The following is a 9138-nucleotide window of genomic DNA, read 5'->3' as shown; positions in this document are numbered from 1 at the left end:
CGTGTGCTCTTCCGATCTTATTTAAATAGCGTAATAAATTATGTACATATACGTGTCTAGCTTGCTTCGTTTTGAATAATTTCAAATAATTGATTAAGAATATAATTAAGAATATAATAATTCATCTAACTCACTCATCACATTCTAAAGTCAAAAGTCATCGTGAAATGTGCAGATGCATTACCACCAACGAACATTAATCGTGAACCGTGCAACGAAGGCGATCAATTAAATCGAGAACAACGAGAAGCGATATGCACGGCGTACGGATGCGGACCAATTTATTAATCGGATTAGCAGCCTGATTTCCCTCGAGTAAACCTCCCCCCAATCCGGAGGGCTGTGGCGGGGCTGTACAACGATAAAGTCAATCCACCGAAGCCCGAATAGTTCCCCCTCTCGTACCGCTCGTCCTCGTACGTCGTTTCGTCCAGACTCTTCGAGGATTCCCCATTTCATGCTGTTCTTCCATCGCGCGTCGCGGTTCTCTTCCTCATCTTTTTTATCTCATATAAGGGGAAGGGAGAGGGGGAAGGAGGGAAGAGAGAAAATCGAGAGTTCCTTGGCGCGTCTTTGATCGAGAGAGCCGGGATAGATTGACGGGATCGAGAACGTGCGCGGGTCAAAGCACTGGAAGTGAATCGAGGCTTTTTTTCCACTCTCACCTCCGAGATCAAAGCTGGCCGCATCACGGTGGCTCTTGACGCGCGGCGGCCACAAAGCGTTTATTCCCACCTTTCGGTGTGTCTGTGGACGTGACTCGTTTCGGATTTATCGTCGACGAGGATAAGAAAAGAGCGAGAGCAAGCGGGCAAACGAATGCTCCTCGCCGGTGCGAGTGCAGGAGATGAAATTAGGAGCGGAAGGCCGTTCGCGAATGGAACGCGAGGGGGCGCGGCGGGGGTGTAGAGATCTTATCATTGCCATGATATATAAATTTCCGCGGATTCTCTCTCTTTGCCGCGAATCGCCTCGGGATCTCGCGCGATAACGCCGTGTAGTACGAGCGGCACTTCTTTTTTGTCGGACGGAATTTAACTACCGCCCGCGCTATTTCCGCGCGAAATTTAAGTGCGATCTTTATCTCTATACGGAGGAAGTAATGTAAGCTATAATATACGTGTCGATGTGTCGCACATCCGCGCGATACAAATTTAATTAAAATATATAAATGTTCATAGACATTTTCACATTTCAGATACATAATTACAAGCACGCCGTAATCTTACTAGGCAAGAATTGTGATTTTTGTATAATTTACATATATTTGGTACATAAAGAAATTAGCTGAAGATTGAATGTAATTCTTTTCATAGCTCGTTGGTTTAAAATCAATATGATCAACATAAATCAAAACATTAACGGTTTTTTTTATTAAAATAAATTTTAAATTTTTCATTATAGTCATCTTCAGTCATATAATTCTACTTTTATATTAATGAGAGAGAGCGAAAAATATAAAAATAAGTAATTAGAACAATTTGAAACATTATATAAGGAATGAATTAAGAATCCATTCTACCTTGCGGCCCGAAAAAGAAGGCGATCTTTGGGAATTTTTTGGGGAAAAGTGATCAAAATCACATACTTCATTGTTTTTACATCTTATTTGTTATACTTTTCTCTTTAATTTGTAATTTTTTGAAGACAATTTGTTGATTGTAAGTCTATACAAAGTTCCGGTGAAGAAGCTTTTCCGATTTGAACATGGTGCTATGGGGAAAGTAATGTAGGTCGCACCAGTCATCTAAAACAATTAAATCAATGATTTTCCTGCTTAAAAAGAATGTCTCTATGGAATAGATTACAATAATTGATCTTGCATGGAAATTAACAAAATGACGGCCATTTGAAATAAAAAGGTTCGATTTTTGGCCTTAAAGTTTGCTCTTATTTTTGCGATAAAAAAAGTATTATTGATATTGATATAATCGTAATCTATTCTATAGAGACATTCTTTTTGAACAGGAAAATCGTTGGTTTAACTGTTTCAGATGACTGATGCGACCTACATTACTTCCCCCATGGCGCCATGTTCAAGTCGGAAAAGCTTCTTCACTGGAACTTTGCATAGATTTACAGTCAACAAATTGACTTTAAAACATTACAAATTAAAGAGAAAAGTACAAATAAAATGTAAAAACAATGAAGTGTGATCTTGATCACATTTCTTTCTTTTTCGAGCCACAAGGTAGAATGGACTCTTAAAATATTGATTTTTTTTATATATTATTAATTTTTATAATGTATATTAATTTTAGAGATATTGATATAAACTTTAAAATCAAAGGTAACAAAGTTTGTTGATGCGTTCTCATAGGTATCACGCAGACTGACGTAAATCAACCAGTCAGAGAATGTGGCAACATAAAAACTGTATATCAATTGACAGTTTTTATATTGTCGTGTTCTCTCTCGCGTTGATTAACTTGTTTGCGTCTGAATCCTCAATAAGACAGCTACGAGAATACATCTAGGTTTTTCTAGATCTTGCACGGTGGCTTGTAAATTGCATTCACATTGATTTTACAATTTTCTTTTTTGTAATTATTGCATTTAGCAAATCTCATTTAGCATATCTTTTTAAAAATTTTTAGAAATCTTTTTTTTAATTCATTGCGTTAATAAAGATAATTATTAAAAAAGGGAATTCAAACATTATCGTACGTTAATTATTACGAATCTGGGGATTAACATTTTATTAATAAGATATTCGGAGAGGCTCGATATTTGTACTTTAGTTAATATGATTTACGTGTTAGATATTATACGTTATCTCATGTATCAAATATGATATATAATTGCACAAACACTTGATTAAATAAGACAAACGAAAGTAAAATCAATTTATCGCGAAGGAACATAATATTAACTCAACACGAGCAAAGTTAGATCAATATCTCGACGTCAATCTACGAAGCGAAAGCTTGATTTAAATCACGTGCAATCCTCTTACCATCATTTCATTAAGAACTTATTCTTGAGAGGTCGATTCGCGGATAGACGGCGAATTAATTCTATTATAATTCCAAGCGGCTAAAGCACGGATTGTCCACGCCAAATTGCCAATATAAAATCCAACTTTCCCTCCATAACGCGAAGTCCATTTGATTTCCGGCCCGTCTTGGCGTCTCGGAAAAAAGTACTTGCTCGCGAATCGCTTAAACTTGGCGCGGCGAGGACATGATCTTCAGGAGGTGAGAGGAGGTATCTCATTTCGTTCATCGTCTCGGGAATCGCACTCCAGGCGAATCGAATTATCCTTCGTCACCGTTCTCGCGGATAAACTTTTTTCCGATCGATGAAGCCGCGCGGCAATACCGCTCGGGAGGAGCATCCCGCTCCGCCATATCCTGGAGGATTCACGGCTCATTTGGCAGCCGAGTTTCGCGAAAATTCCCCGTGGCGTGACGGCTGTGCCGTAGATTGGTTATTGAATAAAGCAATCACCATGAGATCCCATGGAATCGCCCGTTATTCGCCGGCCGCCTTCATAAATGAATGATCGAGCGATATCGGCCTCGCGCGACTCGACGCGCGATAAGGGCGATGGAAAAATAATCTACCGCCCTTTGACACATGGAATGCGGAGCGGGCACGCTCGCGAACGAATTTGTCGGGATTAAATGGCGTTATCGAGCTGAATAGGACATTCTGGACCTACCGAAAAATAACTCAGGGGCAGATCCTTTGTGCGGAAGGTATAATATATCTTCCGATAAACATTTTTTTTTCAGACATCTAACTACGGAGAAAAATTTGATTTTGACAACGAAAACGCAGTTGCGAATATTGATTTTATCCAAGGTTTTGGTTGAAATTCACGAATGCTAAGAAAGTCTATGCAAATTGGAAAAAATAAAGTTTTTTTTCAATGAGATTTTAATTAATATCATATTAATTATACAATCGATTTGTGTAAAAATTAGGTAAACACGAAATCGAATGATGTTTCTTGACTGTTATCTCGAAATTTTATGAGAACATTTATTCAATGGAAATATAGATGATTTTCGTTGTATATTATATTTTATTGATTAGATTTTTCTTCTTATTCCCGTCTCAATTAAACGCGCGACAAGAAGATTACAGGTTCCATTCGAGACATACCTACTCACGGGTGAGCGACTGATGTATTCGCGTCACGACGAAAACCCGGCGTCGTCGTGCCCCCACGACTCGCCCCGTTTTTCTTTTCTCTATTTTTTTTTCGCTTCCACCCCCGTAATCAGGCAGCTCGCGAAAGAAATTCGCATTCATAACTCAAACCGGTTCTCGGCCCCTCTCCGCCATTCCGTTGGTCCTAGCTCCCTTCTTCAGACGACACGTGCGCGTCAGCAAATTGTTATCCCTTCGTGTACACAAGGTTGATTGAACCGCCGCCGATCCTTCCGCGATCCCTCGGTGTTGTACGTGCCGCGGCCGAGCCGAAACTTCGCGCGTATGGACGCGGCCGGAATCTGTGACAGCGTAAATATCTTAGCCGTGAAAAAGATGGATGAATTCGATGATGATCGATTCCTCTCGATAAGACTGCTCGATGAATAATAATAAAAATTATTCATACGTTAAATTGTTGAAAGTATGCGTGTGCCAAGCCGAGATGGGAGGAAGAAATAAAAAGAATTTAATCTTCGTTGCGATATGTATACGCTGCATGAACGACGCGCGAACGAGTGCGATCTCGAAAATCCTGCGGAGAGATAAAACGTTTTCTGTCGCAATCCCAGAATTTTCTCGATACCGCAGCGGGATGGACCACCAGCGACGAGATGTGAGGGAGAAGCTAGATCATCGGATATGGAGGACCTCATAAAACGACACGGCGGGGCGGAACAGTGCTGCAGTAAAGTCTGTATATGTGGCGCGCGTAATGTGGTGTCGGGTACGTCATGAAGCCTGCCGAGATAAAGCGCTCGTAAAAGATGGACGACCGAAGCGCTCTAGTTTAGTTTAAATGCCGTGTATATACCCTCGTACGTATAACGTGTATACACTTCGGGCTATAATGCCGCGCGTCCTTAGAGATGGTCCATCTCAAAGCCACTCCGCCACGGCTCGTAACATTAATGAGATCCGTGGCAGAACGCTTGCACCCTGCCGATTTATCTGGTTCCATCGAAATTATCTATTTTAATGGAATAAATATCCGAGGAATGTCCCTAATTTGTCACGATTGTGCTTTTTTTGATACCCCGGTGCGACGTTACTGATTATCTCGACTGATATCTAAACTGAACTAAATGGTTAATTTAAATTAATTAGCACTTCTAATTAGTTCTCGCGCTGAATAAAATTATTCGAAAAAAAAATGTAAAATAATTTGAATTGTAAAATAATTTAAATGTTGGTAGTACTGTTTGACAGAAAATAGTTGTAAATATCAAATTTATCATACTGATCATACATAATGTTTTACAGATAAGAGATAAGCAGAGGATATAATGATGAAGTTAACAATAGAATATAAAACGAAATTATAAAAGTAACAATTTATACTAATTTTATTATACTTGCTTTACTATGCTTGTTTAATCTGATTCGCTATTAAGGAAAGTTATTACTAAAGGTTACATTATTTTTTGATAATTGTCAAGCAAATATATTGCAGGAATGTGATTTTAATAATAAACACTCTCAGTACCCTTTTCCACGACTGATAAATTCAACAACTAACTTTAGCTCGAGATTGTAGAATCGTAACAATTACGTTTAGCTCTGGGTAAGCAGTGAATCGAGACAATGCAAATGCTCCGTGAAAAAAGATCCACGACACCGTTGGCTGCGAAAAAGAAGATATTTCGCGAAAGTTTCGTGTCCGCTATCTTCGATAAAACAAAGGCAACTCGCAAATCCTTGCGTAACGTCTGGCGGGATAAACTGCTCCGGAAGTATTTCGAACTTTTCACCCTCGAACGAAACCTATCTAAAACTTGTAGTATAAGACACGTGAATTTGCCACGAATTCTCTGTTTTTGCGCGTGTTCTCGGGGGCGCGATGTACTTTAAAACTAAACTTCGACTTTTCTCTTTCAGTTTTGTGGGACAAATTCGGAAAAGAGCGGATCCCTATGGGATGAATAAAGAGGACGGTACAAATTCGCTATAATTAGCCAATAATTCATGGCTTGGCGCAAAAGAAATTTGTGATTTGAAATTATTAAAAATTTCAAATCTCGTAATATAATTTATAATTCCATGTAGAAAAAGTCTTTAAATAGCACAATACATTAGAAAATAAGTAATACAAATTAAAAGAGTTATAATTAATAATTATTAAACATGATAACAGGTCGAACAATTACTAATAAGCTTTAAAGTTGTTTTACTTTCTCGTGAATTTTTTTAGACCTTTATTCCATCTTTGTCAACCTTACTAACGAAGCTTCTTATAATTTCAGGTCCACCCTCGTCGGGGTTTTCTTTACACGAAGATGCAAATACTCCAACAATCGTCCCGTACGGCGGACGTCGAGCAGTTAGGTGCATGTGCTACATAAAGTAAGTCCTTCTGTTTGCCCCACCTCACACAAAACTTTGGATTTACTGGAGACATCGCCGTCGCCTACCGGAGGCTGATGGATGTCTGTAGTGGTCAGCTGGAGAGTCCTCGAGCGTTCTCGTAGCGGCTCGTTTCCCGTTGGACGTGCGTTTTAAAAAGCCACGTCAAGATTGAAGTGGCGCCGTGTTTCCCTTCATTCCCCGGCACTTTCCGTCCTCCGCCGAGATCCGGGATTCGTGAATATTTCATACGACCGCGACAAGATTGTTATCCGAACAAACCACTTGGAGACATCTCGCTTCTTTTTGAGCCGACTCCGAAGACTTTCCGCCTTTGAAATCAGTTTTACTTTTATCCCTTCATAAATTCTCGTACAATGCGACGAGTGCTCGTTTTTACAGCGAGCATTGTCGCGACATGATAATAATTATATATTTTACAAATAACCAAATAAATGACAAATTGTCATTTTTAAGGAACAAATGCTATACAGATGTCCATCTATGCGAGAACGTTAAAGTGTTAAACTTTCTCCGTGCAAGCTCTCGCACGGTGTCCCATTATCAGCCCCATCGAAGAGTCCGAGCTCGAGGATAATTCAGTGTCGTATCGTGCGCGCATACCTACACTCGTCCTCCGCATTCTCTCTCACTAGAGCGTCGGGCACCTTCCCCTCCCGGCTTTTCGAGTGTCCTCCGTTGTCGAGAGCGCGCGCACTCCGCAGATGACCCCCGTGAGATACACACATACCTGGGTGGACCCCAGGGGGAACAGGTTCTCCAGTTCGCTCTTCGACGTACCTACGTAAACGGGACACTATGCGTGAAACGCGCGCGCATATACATATATATATATATAATATATATATGTATATATGTGGGATGCCCACCTGTGGCCGCCTCGTGAAGATGTGTGGAGAACGACGACGATGCCCGGAGTCCAGGTCGGACTTATGTAAACAGGCTTGCGTGAGGAGAGCCCCGCTGGCTGCCGTATGGCCGCGCGATACCGACACATTATGCGCTCGATGCTTTCCGCACGCTCGCACGCACATGCACGCGCGAGCCGAGCGTGTATCTCCCCCGTCTCTCTTTCGTACTCGCCCCGTTGCGAGCATCGCGTATACGACGCGAGGATACCACTTCTCGTTACGAGTCCTAAATGCAGGACTGTACTGTATAATGAAGTCCTTTACGTGCGGCACCGCGAAGTGGCGAAGTAATAGCTCGGATGAACTTCATAATTCTTCCACGAACTTTGAAAACACGTTTCATATTTTATTCAACAATTGTTTGTTTTTCCATGATTACGATCGTAATTGTGACTCGTATATCGCATCAAAGTGACAGACTTATTTACCTCTTAAACAGCTTAGATGGATATCGAGAAAACATCAATTAGGATTTCGCTAGTGTTTACATTATATAAGAGATTTCACAGAACGATAAGTTAAAAGAGGTATATAATAATACTTGGAAATGCTATTTAAACGCTATCGTTTAATTGCAACTCCAATATTCACGATAAAAGATAATATATTTCATGAAAACAGGTTATTGAGGATCAGAATTTTATGTAAATATTTGAATATTGCATATAAATATTTGAAATGTTTTATTAGAAAACTCATGACTGTTTACGTTGTATACGGTCGTTTTCGCAGAATATCCAATTATCCTGTAATATTACTGTTTTTAATTCAAATATACATTGAACGTGCCGTACGCAAAGCCTTATTAGTGTCACAATGATATCGATTAATGCCGCGAGAATAGCGAGATTCCATTTCATCCCGATGTACCGGCAAACTGCATTAGCGAAACTTCGGCAACGAGCATGAGCACAGTCGCGTTGGAGACTCGAAGACTCTCGTATCCAAATTAACGATAGATTTCCCTCAGCGTGTGTACACACATCTCGTTATGCTAACACGCGCGCGGGAATTCACTGTTAGGATTTGCACATATTCTAGTCCGCTTTAACCTGCGTTTCCGACTGACTTGATAGCGAGCAAGCGCGCACTGGAGCACGAGAATGCGTGTTCGTGCAAAGTTGCCCCGAGGCGAGTTTTCTGTTTGTGATAACTCTTGGCCGGATACCGGATGGAGCTCCCACCTCCCCACGACCAGTTCTCCCGCTATAAAAGACACATTTGAAGCATCGCGGCGCGGTGCGTTTTCGCAGGTGGAGAACGTGATTTTCTCGTGAAATAGAGAGCTCGTTTTATTCCGCCTGTGAAGTCCTCCTAAACTCCATTTCGCGCGGAGACGTTCAATTAATACGCTTGATTAAGAACTGCCACAACGATCGTCGCGATTCATCCAAAGCCATTCGTGACGTGATTGAAAAGTATTGAAATCGGATGATGCTTGCGATTTATCGTAAGTCGCGTTTCTTATACTGACAAAATTGAATTACACGATGCCATTGAGAAAGTTCATTTTTATAATGCAATGATTAACTCATCATGTTCGATTGTCAGTCGAGACTTTGACGGTGATTTCTTCCCGGGAATTAACGAATGGCATCTCATCTCGCGGATTAACTTAATTGCAGGAGGTTGGCGCGGGCCCGCGATTATGCACGTGCGAATAAATTTCTGAGTGACTTTGCGATGCGCGAAGTTGAACGACGAT

At 40.8% G+C, this 9138-nt stretch overlaps 1 protein-coding gene and 1 long non-coding RNA gene across 5 annotated transcripts in view; one reads left to right on the top strand and one right to left on the bottom strand.

Annotated features, from left to right (window-relative positions):
- The window catches only part of LOC105454315 (netrin-1-like), a 194304-nt gene that overhangs the window by 60300 nt on the left and 124866 nt on the right, over positions 1–9138 (bottom strand). The window lies entirely within an intron of this gene.
- The window catches only part of LOC105454314, a 147394-nt gene that overhangs the window by 70902 nt on the left and 67354 nt on the right, over positions 1–9138 (top strand). For all 4 annotated transcript variants that reach the window (XR_974976.1, XR_974979.1, XR_974974.1 and 1 more), the window contains one exon: positions 6402–6501. This is a non-coding gene — a long non-coding RNA (uncharacterized LOC105454314). The remainder of the gene's footprint in view (positions 1–6401; positions 6502–9138) is intronic.

This window comes from Wasmannia auropunctata, unplaced genomic scaffold, assembly GCF_000956235.1.
Source record: "Wasmannia auropunctata unplaced genomic scaffold, wasmannia.A_1.0 LD335986.1, whole genome shotgun sequence".
In the NCBI taxonomy this organism is placed as follows: domain Eukaryota; kingdom Metazoa; phylum Arthropoda; class Insecta; order Hymenoptera; family Formicidae; genus Wasmannia; species Wasmannia auropunctata.
This window is presented reverse-complemented; position numbering and strand designations above follow the sequence as displayed.